This window comes from Grus americana, chromosome 13 (assembly GCF_028858705.1).
Source record: "Grus americana isolate bGruAme1 chromosome 13, bGruAme1.mat, whole genome shotgun sequence".
Lineage (NCBI taxonomy): Eukaryota > Metazoa > Chordata > Aves > Gruiformes > Gruidae > Grus > Grus americana.
This window is the reverse complement of record NC_072864.1, coordinates 2132891-2149012: the sequence shown is the minus strand read 5'-3', so window position 1 is coordinate 2149012 and position 16122 is coordinate 2132891. Positions and strand designations below refer to the sequence as shown.

The 16122-nt window shown below is 58.3% G+C and overlaps 1 protein-coding gene across 1 annotated transcript in view; it reads left to right on the top strand.

The window, feature by feature from the left end:
• The window catches only part of ZNF469 (zinc finger protein 469), a 69269-nt gene that overhangs the window by 20649 nt on the left and 32498 nt on the right, over positions 1–16122 (top strand). Inside the window, exon 3 of the mRNA XM_054840825.1 lies at positions 14883–15067. The gene's annotated coding sequence lies outside the window, so the exon portion shown is untranslated. The remainder of the gene's footprint in view (positions 1–14882; positions 15068–16122) is intronic.

The following is a 16122-nucleotide window of genomic DNA, read 5'->3' as shown; positions in this document are numbered from 1 at the left end:
CAAACAAAAAAATCCCGCACGCTCGGGAAACCTTCAGCAGCAGCAAGACACGGGGAGAAAGGGAAAAAAGTGAGATTTAGGGGAAAAAAAAAGTCATCTGCTACCGTTTCCCTTCGCCTTCCAGCTCCCGTTCTCTTCTCCCTGCGCGGGGAGCAGAGGATCGGGGCAGTGGCTGTGGGGAAACCTCCCCACGGGACACGGAGGGGGGGGCCGGGAGATGGCTGCACCCCAGGGGTACCGGGGTGTCCGCACCCACCCGCACCGGGCACCGATGGGGTTAACAGCCCTCGCCAGCTGGGGACCATCATAAATTGCAGCCGTGCCCCACCAAATTAATTTGCACTTTCTTTTCCTAATGTTTGCTCTGGGAAGAACAAGAAGAAAAAAAAAAGGGGGGGGGGGAAAGGAGGAAAAAGAGGGGGAAAAAAGCCCCTAAATAAATAAGCAGCCTGGAAGGGGGCTGGGGGAAGGCTCTGTTTCCTCAATTAGCTGGGACTTGCCTTCTCTTGACGAACGGAAGGCAGTGTGTTTTAGCCTCTGGATTTGTGGAGCTTTCTCAAAGTGCCAAGTCTGGTTATACGGGGACTTTGGAGGGTTAGGTGGAGGAATCCGAGTCGCGCTCTGCTCCGTTAACTCCTTCGGGGCTGAGCGGCTTTGGAAACCTGGGCCTGGCAGGGCAAAACGAACCGGCAACCCCATCAGGAGGGAGGGGTTTGGTACCCGCGTGCTCGGGAGAGGTGGTTTCCCCAGCCGGGACCTCGCCGGGCTGGGGGGTACACCTGCGCAAGGTGCGCTGACGGAGAGATGCCGTGGGGACGGACGGACCTTGGGATGAGTTGAGCATATTTGTCATGGTTGTTAGCGGGCGACTGGCGAGATCGCGGTCAAAGAGCAACTTTTGGGGTTGTGCAGAAGGTCGGGACGTATCAGCGGCCCTCGTGCTTGGGAGGAGAGGATGAGGATGCGGTCGGCTTGCGGTGAGGTGCCGGCATCGCAGCGCGTCACACCTGCGCTGTATCATCCCGTACCCTGCGGCATCATTCTTGCAGTCAGCAAACGTCGTACAAGCAGTAATGGCAGGAATTGCTTTTGGCACCATAAAAATACAGTCATATTTGGGGATAAATGCAAAAACTGGCTACGCATCCCCACCAGCCAGCAACTTTGGAGAGAGTCATCCTCCCCAGGCTGGTGCAGGGAAGATGCTCTCCGGCAGAACAGTTACCTGCGTTGTAAGTCGGCCAGGGTACGTGGGGAAATGCCTTCGCCTGTACGGGGAAAAAGGCTCCTGGGCGTTTAAAACTCACACCCCAATCTGTTCTGTCCTTGGAAAGGAGGCCTTGGCCATGCACGGACGTGGGATGTCTCAATGTGGTTCCTGCTGACCTGCCGTGCCTTTGCCTGGAGACGTCGGTCCCCGTCACACCCCGTGCCAGCACGGCTGGTGCCGGCACCCCGTCAAGCCGCTGAGCCGTACGGGCAAGTGCAGGCAGCACAGGAGGGGCTCTCACCTGCCCGCGCCTGGCAGGGAAGCCTGCCCACCTCATAGTCACACTAAGGCTCCTTTACCCCTCATTCGAAGCATAAAGGGGCCTTAAAAAGGAAGCAAAAGTAACTTAAATTTAATTTACACTCACTTAGAGACCTCTTTACGTGGCTAGAGGAGCATAAAGGGGCCTTAATGTAGCTGGGAATCAGCCCCTGAAGGTATCTGCGCCTGACTGCTGGGCATTCATTTTGCAGAAGCTCACCTCAGGCTGCAATCCAGCTTTTAATTCCTCAACCCAGATCCGCTGACGTACGGGGAGCAACAGCATCGGCACTGGTGGGGTTAGGTCTCATTTACACGCGCGTAAGCGAAGTCAGAGTTGGGCTTCCAAGGAATAACTTGCGGGGAGCATAGTCTTGGCTTGCCAACACGTTTGTGCCAGCCTCGGTCTCTCCATCGTCCTCCTGGGATCAAGTGAAAGGATTTCCAGGTTTAAATTCCCACTCCGGCACGGGAAGGGACTCTCCTCTCCCTCCTGCCGAAGAGCAGAGCGCGGGGGAGGAGAGGCTGGATGACTCACGGAGGGGGGATGACGACGGTGTTCCTTGTCACTTAACTCCCTTGGACACAGCTTCCCGGGAAGTCTGAGCCTGCCCTCGCCTTTCTGTTATCGCAAACAAAGCAAAGATTGATGCGCTGTGCACTGCACGGGGGAAACCGCATCACAGCCGTGCACCCCGGGAGACACCGCAGAGTTGTTTGGAGTTTGCCTGGTCCCCTACAAATCCCAGCTGCTGGCTGGCTGGAGCCCCTGCGGCAAATCATTGCCGAGGCGCTGCTGGCTTTAAAGCCTTAACACCCCCGTGGCAGCTCCGGGGAAGGGCAGTGGTCCCCAAGCCATTGAGCAGCATCCCCCGTGCCACCAGGAATCCCCGTGCCACCCTGTCACGGGCTCTCTGCGTCCCGGAGGAGCTGGAAGAAGCAATGTCCAACCCCAGGTTTGGTGAACCTGAGCCAGGATTCGGGGAAAGCCGGCTCGTGCGGTTTGGCAGCGCGGCTGGGAGGGAAGATTTGAGACTCGTGCGGACTGCTCCTCTGCACCCCAGGCGCCTGGGGCACTCCTGCCCGCCCGCACGCGTGGCGTGAGTTTTCCAGGGTAACACCCATCGGGCGTGCGAGAGCCGGGGTCTCCCTTTGGAGCATCGCCTGAGGGTACTGGGATCCCGCGTCTCTGCTTACCCGTAGCCCTCAAAGGCCTTGGGGCAAAGACCCTGTGGACGAAGCCACAGGTGGAAGAGGCTGAAACCAAGAACTTGATGTAACTCAGAAAAGGACGGGGCATTTATTTCTAAGAAAATCATCCAGATTTATCACAACTCTGGTTCAGAAGGGAATATTCAACCTGGAGCTTTAGGGCTGTAGTCAGTGATGACCAGAGCCAGCACTCCCATGGGCAGGGTCCCGCTTGGGGCTGCCCACCCTTCCTTCACTATGGGATGCTCTCAGAGACACAGGGACAGACAAGACGGCCTGAGGTCTGACCCTTTCGCACCATTCCCGTGCTCGCAGGGTCGCTGGCAGCGGCCCTCTCCACCGCACAGCAGGATGCAGGAGTGTGCGTTTTGCTCTGCGAGGATGCACGTCCCTCCTTCCTCCAGGGTCCTGCAAACATAGGAACGAAATCCAGCGGGGAAGGACCAGCGCTCATGCTGTCCCCTGTGTTTTCTTTTGGTTTTTAATCTGTTTTTTTTAATCTTTGGTTTTAAACACATTTAATAGTCACCTGTTCCTGAGCTGGCAGGGCCGGCTGGCAGGGAGCGGGGTCAGGACCACGGCACACGAGTGCCGGGCGCTGGCAGGGCAGGTATTTGCGCTGCGTTTTGGCCTCCTTGCAAGCCCGGCTTCCCCCGTGCCAACCCTTGCTGCCTGCCCACCTGCCTTCCAGGCAGCGCTCTGAAATCTGCCCGGCACCGACTCCTTCTCCTCTCGTGGCTTTGCCCGCTGGCGAGGTCTTTTCCATCCCTGCGTTACCCGCCGGCTCTGTCCCTGTGCACGGGACGGGTTGCCGGAGCCCACGGGAAGGAGCTGGGCACGGTCGTGTCCCCAGGTGTGCAATGCACGGTGAAGTGCAGGACCCAAACCAGCTCATCGTCCCCGTGCATCGACAGAGATCTCCTTCGGAAGGCATGTGAAAAATGCAGCCGTGGGCGACCACCGGTGTCCCCTTAAAAAAAGAGCCCGATCTATTTTTGGTTTGGATCTGCTGCTTTTTAATTAAGGGGAACCGCCTGCCCCCTCCCCATGGCCGCGTGGAGCTGCCCGGACAAACGGGGTGGCAGGAATTATTTAACGCCCCTTCCTGTCAAGCTGTCATGTTTAATTAGCACCCTCCCGCCCCGGCCCAGGTTAAAACCAGGCTGCAATAACAGCGGGTGCTGGCCCGGGGCTTCCCGCCTAGCAACGCCTCCAAAATACCTCCCGGGGAGGGCAGTGTACGGGGACCCCCGCGTTCCTCCCGGCCTTGTTTCTTCTCAGCTGGACCGCGCGGTTGCATCGGGGCTGCCCGGATGAAGGACCGGCTGCAGGCTCAGAGCTGGAGATGCTCGGGAGCCCTGCAAGGGGGAAGGGCTGCTCTCCAGTCCCGTACGGCCGCGGGGGGATGATGAGCTAAAGCAGCTTCGCCCGCCGCATCTGAAACAGCCGCATCTGCGCAGCCAAGAGACGCAAACTGCTGCTACGGACGTCTCCTGCCAGCCCGGAGCTGTTGGGGCAATGCTGCCGCCTTCGTTTGGCACCGGCTGGCTGGTGGTGCCTCTCCGGGCGGTTCTAATGTCTCCCTGGATCGGGCATCCCCTCTCCCCGGCAGATGCAGAAAGTTGGCCGAAAGCATGGACCCTGGCAAGCCCGGGCTCTTCGGAGGAAGAGGAGGACGAGGCAGGCTGGGCTGTAGAGGATGAGGAGGAACCCTGTGCTCTCCTGGTACTTATCAGTGGCCAGGAAACGAATTTTTCTAATTGATAGCAATCCGCGGGATTTTACAGAGCGGAGGGAAGGCCGGTGGTCTCTCGGGCGTGCTGTGAAACCGGACAACATCCAGACCCGATGGACGGAGCGGAGCTGACCTGCCTTGGCCGGCTCCGGTCCAATAACTCGCTTGTGTTTGCATTTAATTACAAACGTTAAAAAAAGCCCTTTCTTTTCACAACAACAAAGCCTTGAACCACACTTCAAAGTTGGGTTTCTGGGACAGTTGCATACCTTTTAAAAATAGCCCTCTGAGCGGTGCCAAGTGCTAAATGGATTGCAGAGGGCAGGTCCCCCACGTGGGGCTTCAAACAAGCCAGCCAGCACTGCTGCCTGCTCGGCTGCTGCCTGCCGCTGCCGCCGCTCCCCCGAGACCCTCCCGAAGGGGTTCGGGGTGTTGCATGGAAAGCAGCTCTGCTTTCCTTCTCTTGGGCTTTTCTGCACGGGCATCGCAAACCGGGAGACGGCAAGGCTGCAGCTGCCAGGCAAAACCCTTGGAGGGTGTTTGGGAACGGCGTGGAAGCGCCCACCTGAGCTGATACGCCGGTTAGGAGGCAGCGATTTATCATCTGGGAAGTTAGAATTGGAATATCCGTGACAGGGAAAAGGCTGGAGGGGAAACTGAGGCAGCGCTGGTTCGGGTCAGGGTGTCGTCCCGCGCTGTGTCTCTCCACTGGGACCCTTCTGGCTTCTGAGGAGTCTCCCGGCCCTTCAGCCCAACCTTGGTCCTACTCGTGGTAAAGTGTCCCCAGAGCTGATGGCTGGGCCAGCTGTGGTTTAGGGTCTTTTTTACTCTAAAATGAGGAGTTTTTCTCCCCTGAACATTTTTCTAAGCGTCGACTGAGTTTATTTTGTCCCTTGCCCCTTGGCAACGCGGAAATGATAATATACAGAGTGGGAAAGAGGAGGTCTGTGGCAAAAAGAGCCCAGTTCTCACGGCGATTAACTGAGATAAAGACAAATCCACCCAGCAGCACTGACGTGTCCTGGCTTGGAGCATCTTCGTCCCTTAACCTCCCTCGGCAGCGCCGCTGCCGTGCTTGGGGAGGCAGGGGGCATTTATTTGCCGTGGGTTTTAGGCAGGGGCTGCCTCCCCAGAGCCTGGAGCCAGCCCAGAGAGGGCAGGTTGTCCAAAGTCAAGGTGGAAGCCTTGAAGAGGGGGTTTCCTACTGCGAGGAAGCAGAAAGCGCATCTCTGAGGAGCTGAGATGCGGGGCTGGGAGCTGAGGATTTGCTTCAAGCAAATTTGTTGCATTTTTCTGGGGTAGCATCTCTTCGCCTGCCTTACCTGATGGGCACCTGGGGGCTGTTGATGGAGATGAGGGCGTTTGACCCGTGCCATGAAACAAGGCATCACAGCTCTTCCCCCTTCGGCTTTCCCAGAGGCGGAACCAGGGAGGCTGAGATCCGGTGAGATGTCAGCAGCATCCCGCAGCATCCTCCGGTGCTTTGGGAATCGCTGTGTTCCGATGCTCCCACCCCGGGCTGCGTCCCGTGGCGTCACCCCCCCATCACCGCGGGGGGTGCTGCTCTTTTCCTCTGCGGAGAAATGCTGCCTGGGCTGGGGCTCCTCCGTAAAGCCCTGCAAACCCAGCAGAAGCAAATTGCTACCTACCGGAGACGAAACCCGGCTCCCAGGGCAAAGGAGACTGCGTTTAACTCCGGGAAAAGCTCTTCGTGTCAGAAGCGTGCTTTTCTTGGACTGCTCCGCTGTATTTATGCAGGCTGGTATGTGGGGAGTAATTAGAACCTCATCCCGAGTACTTGACGAGCGTGTTTTCCATTCTAGATGTTGACAGGTCAGGCTATCCGGCCGTCCCTCTGTGCCTAAAAATGTTGACGTTTTATCTTTGCTGAAACCAAAACAAGGGCCCGGGAAGTTCTTGGACCGGAGAAAGCGACGTTGCTTATTCACAGCCTGCCGGTGCCACGCGTGATGCTTCACACGCGTGTGAACACGCCGGGCTCCCTGTGCCCACACCTAACCCCGCCGGGGCGATGGGAGAAGCCGGTGCAGGCGTCGGTGCGGAGGAGCCGGGGCTGTCCCGGCTGCCGGGGGACTTGGGAGGAGGATGCTGGATGGAGAAGAGCAAGCAGGGCTGGGGGCGGGGGGGGTTGCCTGGATGAGGCTGGCCAGGAGCAAGGACAAGCTGCTCCCACCCCGAGCGGGGATTCGGGCACCTCGGAGCAGCCACCGGAGAGTCCACTCTGCTCCGAGTGGAAGCGGGGAGAGGAGGGTGCTTCAAACCTCCGGACCGTGGGTTTCACTAAAAACCTGGTGTGTAACCTGACGGGAGAGAGACGTGAGGGTGCTGAGGATGCGCTCGCTCTGATCTCCCTAAAGCACCTTGTAAAACCTGCAGGAAACACCCAGGAGGCGGCTTGGGCTGGAAAAGCTTGCGGAGCTGTTGGAGGAGGTTTTGGGGAGTTCACGCAGCCCCGAGCGGCTGAACTAAAACGACCTCATTTCAGGTGATTCGTGAGCTGATGCCGAAAGGAGAGCCCATCCAGAGCTGTCCCCTCTGCCCTCGCCCGCCACGGTCCCGGTGTCCCAGCCCACACCTCGGGTGTCCCTTCCCACCCCCCCGAAGCTGGAAGAGCCCCCGGAGGACACACCAGAAGGGCTGGGTTAGTTGCCCAGTGTGGGATGCCTGTTCTTCAGCAAACGAATTAATCAAGGGGAGGAGAAGGAGCACCCTGGGGTGGGAGCACCCCCAAACCCTGCCCGTGCATCCCGGCGACCCGGGGGGACGGGATGTGGGATGGAGGGGATGGGCTGGAAGGAGTTGGGCTGGCTGCAAGCGAGACCGGCGGCATTGCTCCCATCCCGCTGATCCCCGCGTTTCACAGCAGCCCCGCTCCTGTTTCAGGCCACCGCTCGCTGCCGGAGCATCGTGTCGGGGAAGGAGGGATATTTTCCTTCTCCACATTTGCCTTCCATGCAAACCAGCCCTACCGTGTAATGTTTCTCATTTCCTCTATACATTAATGAAGGCTCAAAGTGAAAAGCTGCACACTTAGGCTGACCTAACCCCGAGCTAAGCCAGCAGCCGGAGGGACACAATGAGCCGGCTGTTCGGACCTCGCTGGCACCGGCTCCTTGTCTGCTCCTAACACAATGGTGTTTTCCTTGGCCGGCGTTCAGAGGCGCGGGAGGGAGATGGTGACAGGGAGGATTCCCACGTCTCCCCGGCAAAACTGCCCGACCCCGTGGCGTTGTGCTGCCGGGATGTGCCGCGGAGCCCATCCTTGCCGGTGCGACCCTGCGGTGCTGGCTGTCTCCGAAGGGTGCAGGGAGGGGTGGGGGGGAAGACAGGCAGCGCGGCCGAACGCGGCACGAGGTGCTGCCGGCGGAGGAACCAGCGCCAGCATCGGTGTGCGCAGGGTCTCTGTGTCATCCGTCCCGTTGGCATTTTCTTGGAAATTTTTTAAAAAAATACTAAATTTAGTGGTGGAGCATTGCTCTTGAAATGGAAAACGTGGGCTTTTTTTGGTCCATTTGCTCAGCTGCCACTAATCACTGAATAGCTCCAGCGGCTCACACCTGCATTTTGGGGTAATAAACCCTTTCTCCATAATATTCCCCCCAGCTCTGTAGCAAGTGATGTGCTTCTCAATAGCGTTTCCACTAAGACGGGTGTTTTATTTCATATAAAGTCCTTCTGGATACCTCTCGGTGGCCTCTCCTCCCTCTGGGCCAGGGAACCATTCCCTTCCCATTTATCGAGCCACAGCGGAGGGGACCGCGGTGGGTGCACGTACGGCGCCGGGCGGATCTCGTAGGCGTTGCTTTTCCATCAGCTCAGCGCACGACGGGGGCACGGGCACAGCGAGAGGCAGGAACCCGTCGCGGGCTTGCGGAGCTCGTCACCGCGTCGGGCATCTGCCGTGTTAGTTCTATAAATTCAAGCCCTGTTCCACCTGCGCGCGCCGCGGCTGGGGGATCTCCTCCCGAGGAGGTAAAGGCTTTAATGAAAAGCTGCTCTAGCTGTCGGTGCGAGCGTTGGGGTCAAGCACCGGCTGTTCGTTGCCTTGGACTCTGCTCAGGGCGAGAGCAGGTGAGCTGCGATCCCGACCTCGCATTCCCCGGCTGCTCCGGCAGCAATGCTGCGTGCCGGGGAGCGGTGCCAGGTCCCCGCTCGTCGCCGTGCAAGGGGCACGGCTTCTCACCCCCGTGCTTCGTCAGCTTCTGGCTGGGAGTCTGAAGCCCTTTTCCTGCCAGCCTCTGCCTGCCTCAACTGCAAGCGAGGAATTGCGAGCGAGGAAACTGTGAGCAAGGAACTGCGAGCTAGGAATTGCGAGCAAGGAATTGCGAGCAAGGAATTGCAAGTGAGGAAATTGCGAGCGAGGAATTGCAAGCAAGGAATTGCAAGCTAGGAATTGCAAGCTAGGAATTGCAAGCTAGGAATTGCAAGTGAGGAAATTGCAAGCTAGGAACTGCGAGCTAGGAATTGCAAGCGAGGAATTGCGAGCAAGGAATTGCAAGCTAGGAATTGCAAGCAAGGTGGGTGTTTCCCAGAGCATCCTGGAGGGATCCCTTCCTTCAGCTCGCTGCTTTTCACTCCTCAGGATTTTTATTTTTTTTTCATTTGGAAGCAGCAGAAAGCGATGCTGCAGCTGCCTGCAGCTGCCGCACAGGTTGGCACAGCAGTAACCCACAGCGAATCTCCAACAGCAAAGCGCCGGGGTCACGCGTGAGCCAGAGCAGTGAGCCCGGGGCTTGTCACGGGGCTCCCACAGGAGCAAGGCGCGACGATGCCAAGAGCTTCGGGATGAGCTTTAAGCCTGGTTTTAGTGCAAAAAAGACGAGAATCCAGTTCAATCTGTCCAGCTGGTTGAAGAGCAGGCTAAAAGGGGACCCGCTACAGCCCGCAATACCCCCCCGGAGGGAAGGCACCGGGCGGCAGTGGCTCTCCCATCGCACGCGCTGCGGCATCGCTGGCTCCGCCGCCAAAGCTGCAGGCTGAGCGATTCAAGCAGGAAGGTTTTGAGAAGCGGGGATAATTAATTTTGGAAGAGATTACGAAAGCTGTGGTGAATTCTCTGTCACTTCGAGAGCCCAAAGCAGACTCTGGACGCTGGTGTAAAATATCTGCTTTCATTCAACCGCAAGCTCTCGGGGCGAGGCCAGAATCCCTCGGTGAGACTTTTCTGGCCAGCGCCGTGCTGGAAACCAGTGACTGGCTGATCAGAGGGAAGAGTAGTAATCTTAATTTATCACATACTTTTCATCCCAAAGCACTTCCACAGTCCGAGCGCTCTGCGCTGCCAGCTGTTTGCAGCAATCCTTTCAACTACCCGAGCTGAAACGTTTCCTGGGCTGTGACGCAGCGAGGGCTGTCGGGAGGCAGAGGCAGGTTGCTCTGAAAAATCTCTTTTTCCAGTAGAGAGAAATCCTTCCTGGGAGATGCACAAGCCAGACAGATGGAGCTCCCCGGACGGGAACGTCAGCCGGGGAGAGTTTCACAACCCCGAGTTCATGGCGAGGTCCTTGGGATGGTTACAGGGCTCGCACGGCGCGGATCCGGTCTGCATCCCGATGGATTTTGCAATATACCATCCCTCCCACGGCTGTCAGGGTGTCGCTGCCGGCAGCCCTGGCTCACGGGAGGAGAGAGACGGGAAATTTTGCAGCATCGAAAGCCAAACGCGCTTTGCACAAGCAGCCCCGAGACAGTGGCACCAGCGATGCAAGGGCTCAGCTTGCGGAGAATATTTCAATGCAGCCCTGCATCCCGGTCGGGATGGCTTCTCCGTGGGGCTGGATAAACCCTCCAGGCCAGGAATGGCACATCTGAGCATTACTCAGCGTCAGAAATCGAGGTCTTAGCCCTGTTCGCCCATGACAGGTCTAAGCTGGGACTTAGTTTCTGCGGCTCGGGTTAAACAGGAGCTGCACACCCCGATGCGTGCTGCGGGAGATGCACACCCTGATGCGTGCTGCAGGTGTGGGAGCTGCACACCCCAATGCGTGCTGCGGGAGCTGCACACCCCAATGCGTGCTGCGGGAGATGCACACCCCAATGCGTGCTGTGGGAGATGCACACCCCAATGCGTGCTGTGGGAGCTGCACACCCCAATGCGTGCTGCGGGAGCTGCACACCCCAATGCGTGCTGCGGGAGATGCACACCCCAATGCGTGCTGTGGGAGATGCACACCCCGATGTTGCTGCAGGAGATGCACCCCCTGATGGTACGGTCCTCTCTCCCTGCCGCTCCTCCCAGCCCCGATCCCACCCCACCACGGCTTCGGCCGCATCCAGCACCAGCCTCCTGACTTTGCAGCTTTCGAAGCGATTCCCCGGGCAGCCGCCCCCCGTTTCCTCCCAGGCCTCGCCGGGGACTTACATGAAAAGGTCATTTATAAAACCTGACGTTTTGTTTCATTGCAAATGCCCCGTCGAGGGCCGGGCTTGAACTCCGCTTTTATTCCACACGGCTCCTATTTATTTCTCGGATGGATTAGTAAATCGTGGCTGTCACTAAGCATTAGCCCGGCTGTTTCATCAGCTCTCCCTCTCGCAAGCTGACAGTTCATTAGAGCACGATACCCGTCAGGATGCTGCCACCGCCTCGCCCTCTGAGCACAGCTTTTCCTCCAGGCTCGGCCGTGCCTCACGCCCTCCCGACCGGCTGGAGAAATGCAAGCGGCGATGAGTTAAAACTAACAAAAATAAAAGGCTCCCCAGGTAACAACTCCTTATCCAGTTATCATTTCTAGCAAAGCCAATGGAAAGCATGGATTACGCGAAAGGGGGATGGTTATCAGCGGTTTTCAGGCGGAGGGAGGGTTGGTACGATTCGGGGTTTGTGCGTCGGGGGGGCCTGCACGGTAGCCCCCTCTGAAAGGTTTCGTGCCCTCTCTCAGTTCCTAAGTAAACCTCTCGTCCCCCTGTCAGCTTTGATTTGTAACCGTACTCGTGGCATCTGGTTTTCATATGAAGGGTGGAATACAGGGGATGCTGTCTGCTCGCTTCTGCCCAGAGCTATTCATCTGGGGCCGGCTAGCCAAAAAAAAAAAAAAAAAAAAAAAAAAAGTTCCTGAAAGGCACTAATCATTGCGGAGGCGGAGGGCAGAGAAAGGATCTGCTGTCCCTGCGTGCTGCAGGATGCGAAATGAGGGGCGGGAGGGTGAGGAGGAGCCGCAGCCCACCCGGATCCAGGCTCTGCTGCAGCCCCTGCCCGCGGGATCGTGAAGGCAGAGGAGAGGATGGGTTTGCAGAGGGGATCTCACCAATGACTGGCGGTATGTGCACATGGCACGTGCTTTTGTGGCACACCTGCCCCCCCGATTTGTCCCCAGCGTCCTTTCTCCGTGCTCCCAGCAGCATGGGGTGGCACAGGGTGGGTGTGAGCGTCCCAACACCCCCCGCAGTTGCACAAGGTTGCTGGTGCCAGGGGGTCTGCTCCAACCAGGCGGCACAAAGCCCACCGGTGCGGCACGGGGCTGGGGCAGCCCCCGGCGTGGGGCGTTTGCAGGCTTTTGCAAGGTCTTTGGGTGAAATAGGATTGTTTCAATGTGGTGTGCTCAGAGCCTGCTTTATGAAACGGCCGCTCTGCTTTTACCCTGGCTCTCAGCAAGGACGTTTGCAAAGCCGAGAAGAAAACCTCTGCCCAGAGTCAGCTCGGGGCACCAGCGATGCCCATGGCATCTTCTTGTGTGACTTGACTTGGACTTTTTATTGCACATGGCCATTTTGCTGCTGTTTCCTGGAACTTTGAGATTCCCAGCAGGCTGAGACAGTCACTGTCCTGCAAAATGCATTAGGAAATGCCAGGCTGGCCACGTGAGAGCCGCAGAGCAGGCAGCACCGTGCCCCTTCCCCTCAGTGCCCGTGCGGGACCAAGTGCTTTCGGAGGAGCCGTGGGCAGAGCTCCCCACGTGCTGCATTGTCCTGCAGGGATGAGGACATCCCGGGGTGACGCCTTGTTCTCCATCCGCACGTGGCGGTGGCTTTCGGGCATCCCCCAGCCCGGAGAGCCCAGCCTCACGCGGTGCCCCGGGTGAGGAACTCCCGGCCGGTGAGGTTTCCTCACTCTCACCTTATTATGGGAGCTGGAGGACGAGATGAGGCTGTTCTCCGGGGTGGCTTCCAGCAAAGTCCAGATCCCAGCGCCGGCATACCAGAGCGGTGATATCAAACCCAGCAGGGATCGGCCAACTGGGAACACTTAGAAGTGGGGAGGATTGCAAAGTCCACAGCCGTGCCTCTGGCTGGCACGGAAACGGCCTTAAAGAGAGGAATATCTGCCTCCAGCTGCAAGAGGCACCAGGGCACGGGATGCTCCCGAAGCCGAGACCCGCCGGGGACATCCCGCGCGGTGGGGTGCCCCTCTGTCCCCAGCTGCCTGCTCCATCCCGGGCCGTGCTTACAGCCTTCCCCTTCGGGATGGGAGAAGCCGGGAGCCATGTCCCCGGCACAGGGCAGAGCTGGGTGTACCTTGATGTGCAAGACTGGGTTCAAACGGCACCGGAGACCCGCTGCCACCCCGTCCCTCTGCTTGCAAACCACTTTCAAAGCCCGTAAAGCCATCAGAAGCACGCTTCAGCATCGTCTATAATTTTAATGCGATGGTCTCATTTTCCTAAACCAGCAGCTGATTTTCAGCAGCGAGGAATGCTCTAGAGGAAGCGATTTTATTTTCCCTTCGCTTGCTGGACTTCCTAGGATGCAGCCTTTGATCCAGACTCCTGATGTTATCAAGTAGGAAGCTGCAGCCCTTTGAAGTGGGCTTCACGTCGTGCTTTAAACTTCTGGGGATTTTAAACCTTCAGCATCGGGTGCAGCTTTGGTACGGATCGTCCTGACGTCAGGTCCGAGGGCTGTGGCCACCGAGGGATGTCCAAGGGCTCGGCTGGGACCGCTCGGCTTTGGGAGCTCGCAGAAGAGACGAGATGATAGTTTGCAGCCTGCTCGGGGAGATTTGGTGCCTCAGGGAGCCCAGGACTGTGGTCTGGGTAAGATTTGGGTGCTCCGCTGCTGTTTTGAACATCTGGCCCTGCTTCTGTGACCTGGGGCGGTGGAAACGGGTCATGTCCCGATTCCAGAAGAGCTGCACGGCGCGGACGTTGGGATGATGTTTTCAGGGTTGTGCTCATCTGGGTTGTTGTAAAATTCCTTTCTGCTTTGCTCCTGCAGCTGCCTCCCCAAAATTTCACCCCAAAAAGGCACCCTCACGTCTTGTTTCAGAGGTGCCGTGGATCTGGCTGGAAGCGACAGCACGAAGCTTTCCTGAAGCAGCAGCAAATGGGAATGGGATGGGACCGGCCTCGAGCAGCCCGTGCTGGGAGCTCTGCTCCCCTGTAGCAGATTAACAGGCACCTGCGTGCACTTGGTTCAATTTGCAAACGAGTCCCACATCGCTAACGAACAGCACCCATGAGCTGTGGGTCATGCAGCTGCCTCCCGGGACGTGGGGATGAATCAAGCTTGATTTGTGCAAAGCCTTAAGCTGGGCTTAAAGTGTAACTGTTATTGCCATTTATACACTTATATTTTTTTGATGGTCCAGGGTGCGTCGTGCTGGGGCGCAGCACAGAGCAGGAGGGGGGTTTCTGTCCCCCAAAACAGCCTGAATGTTAGCTGATACGATGCAGGTTCAGAGAACAGGGAGGAGGGATTTGAAAGTGTTTGCAGGTGTTTGCAGCAGCTCTTCCCCCAGCATGGGGCGGGGAGGGTGCTGGGTGTCGGGCTGCGGGCAGGTACCCCGAAGCGTGGCCAGGGATCCCGTGTCAGCCTGGTGAGCAGCCCTGGGGGAGGTGATGGGCTGGAGGGGAGGACTTGGGCACGGAGTTTGGTACAGGCAGCGGCAGAGACACCGAGAGCCCCCGTGGATCTGTCTTGAGCCTTTTCATCCTCGTTCCTCGTCACTCAATTAGAAAAGCAGGATAGGAATGGGGCTCAGAGATCGGTAGGCGGTAAGGCAGGGAGGAGGTGGCCGGCATCCCTCGGCACGGGGCACCTCTCGGGTTTTGGCAGCCGAAACACGCAGCCCTCCCCAGCCTGGCAGGGCCTGGCAGCACAGGCAGCAGGAGGGCAGACTGCAGGCAGAAGGGATGGCAGCACGTGTGGGGCGCTTGCTTTCCCCTTGCTGTCCCCTCAGTGGTGCTGGCTTTGGTAGGGGCAGCACCGCGGGGCTTTGGTGGGAGCCCCCTGCAAACCCCACCACAGCATCCCCCTCTTCCAAAATCCCCGCGCTGGCTTTCTGGAGCAGCTTCTCCATCGGAGCCTCTCCCAAAGAGCTCCCTACTTTGGACTGGATGCCCTGGGGTGGCAGGATGATGTCCCTGCAGCGGTGGCTTGGAGCCCATCTCCAACGTCCCCATGCAGCCTGTCCCCACTGAGCCGGGGTGCTCCCTTCTCCCGCAGATCCAGCGCCCGGTAAGCAGCCTGCCACCTTCGAGTAGCACGGGACAAGCGCGAGTGCAGGAGGATCTGCCCAGGACAATCGGGAATGGCCTCTCCAGCCTTTGGGATTTGCCACGCCAGGGAGCTGCACGCATCCAGAGCTCGCGAGGAGCCCAAGTAGGATCGAGGGAGTCCTCGGGTGCCAGGTAGGTGATGGGGACGCGGCCACCGTCTTTGGGCAGGAGACACAAAACGGGTGTCCAGAGCATGTCCACAGCTCGGTGCCAGCTCCAGGCACTGGTGGAGGATGCTCACAGCCTTGGGGTGAGGTGTGTGGGTCGGGCATCCTTGTACAGCGCCAAGCACCGTCCGTTGGTCCCGCTCCTTCCCAGGAGAGCAGCTGCTGCGGGTGCAGACTGCAAACGCCTCCTGTGCAAAGGCTGGAGGGGGTTCGGAGGAGAGATGTGGTCCGGATCCTGGTCCCTGGCATGGTAGACCCACAGCTGAGCGAGTGACGGGTGCCCCAGACTTCCAGAGCCACCGTACCTCCCTCGCCGGGGGCTGTCACGCCGCAGCCCACCGGAGGCGGCCGGTCATTTGCTTCCCATCAGCTCCGTCACTGAACGCGCTAACGAGGAGCTCACAGGAGGGGTGGCTGAGCAGCGGGCTCTGCCCCGATCGAGGTCCTGCTGAAGGCAGGAGGTCAACCCCAACGCCCGCCGGCCGCCGCTTCGTGCCGAGGTTGATGTCCCGTGCTGATGGCGGGTGATCCCGGTGCTGCCCCCTTGCTCGCCGGGGAAAATTCCCTCTGGTTTCCTGACGGTGTAAGGATGCCAGACACATGCATGAGCCCATGCCGCTTCTTCTTGCTTCTTAGCACCAAATCTAAACCCCACACATGGTTTTTCAGGCTGGAAAATCATTATTTTTCTCCCCCTCACAACCAGCATCCCCGGCTTCGCAGCGAAATCTGGGGCTAAACTTTTGTCCTGCAGACAGAAACAGCTTTAATTGTGCCCCCGTAAAGCAGCTCAAGCTCTTCCCTTGAGGAAGATGGAAAATAGGCCCTTAATGCCCTAAGAATTTTCCTCTCTTCCCCCACCCCATCTTCCCTTCCATCAACTTTTAAGCTCATCCAAAAACTGCAGCCCTCTGCTTCTATACATTGATGGCAGGACAGGGAGGCTGCAGCTTTGCCAGCAGCGCAGGATTTCCATTGAGTTATAAGTGGAAGCAAATGGTTTAAAAGGAAATTAAATTT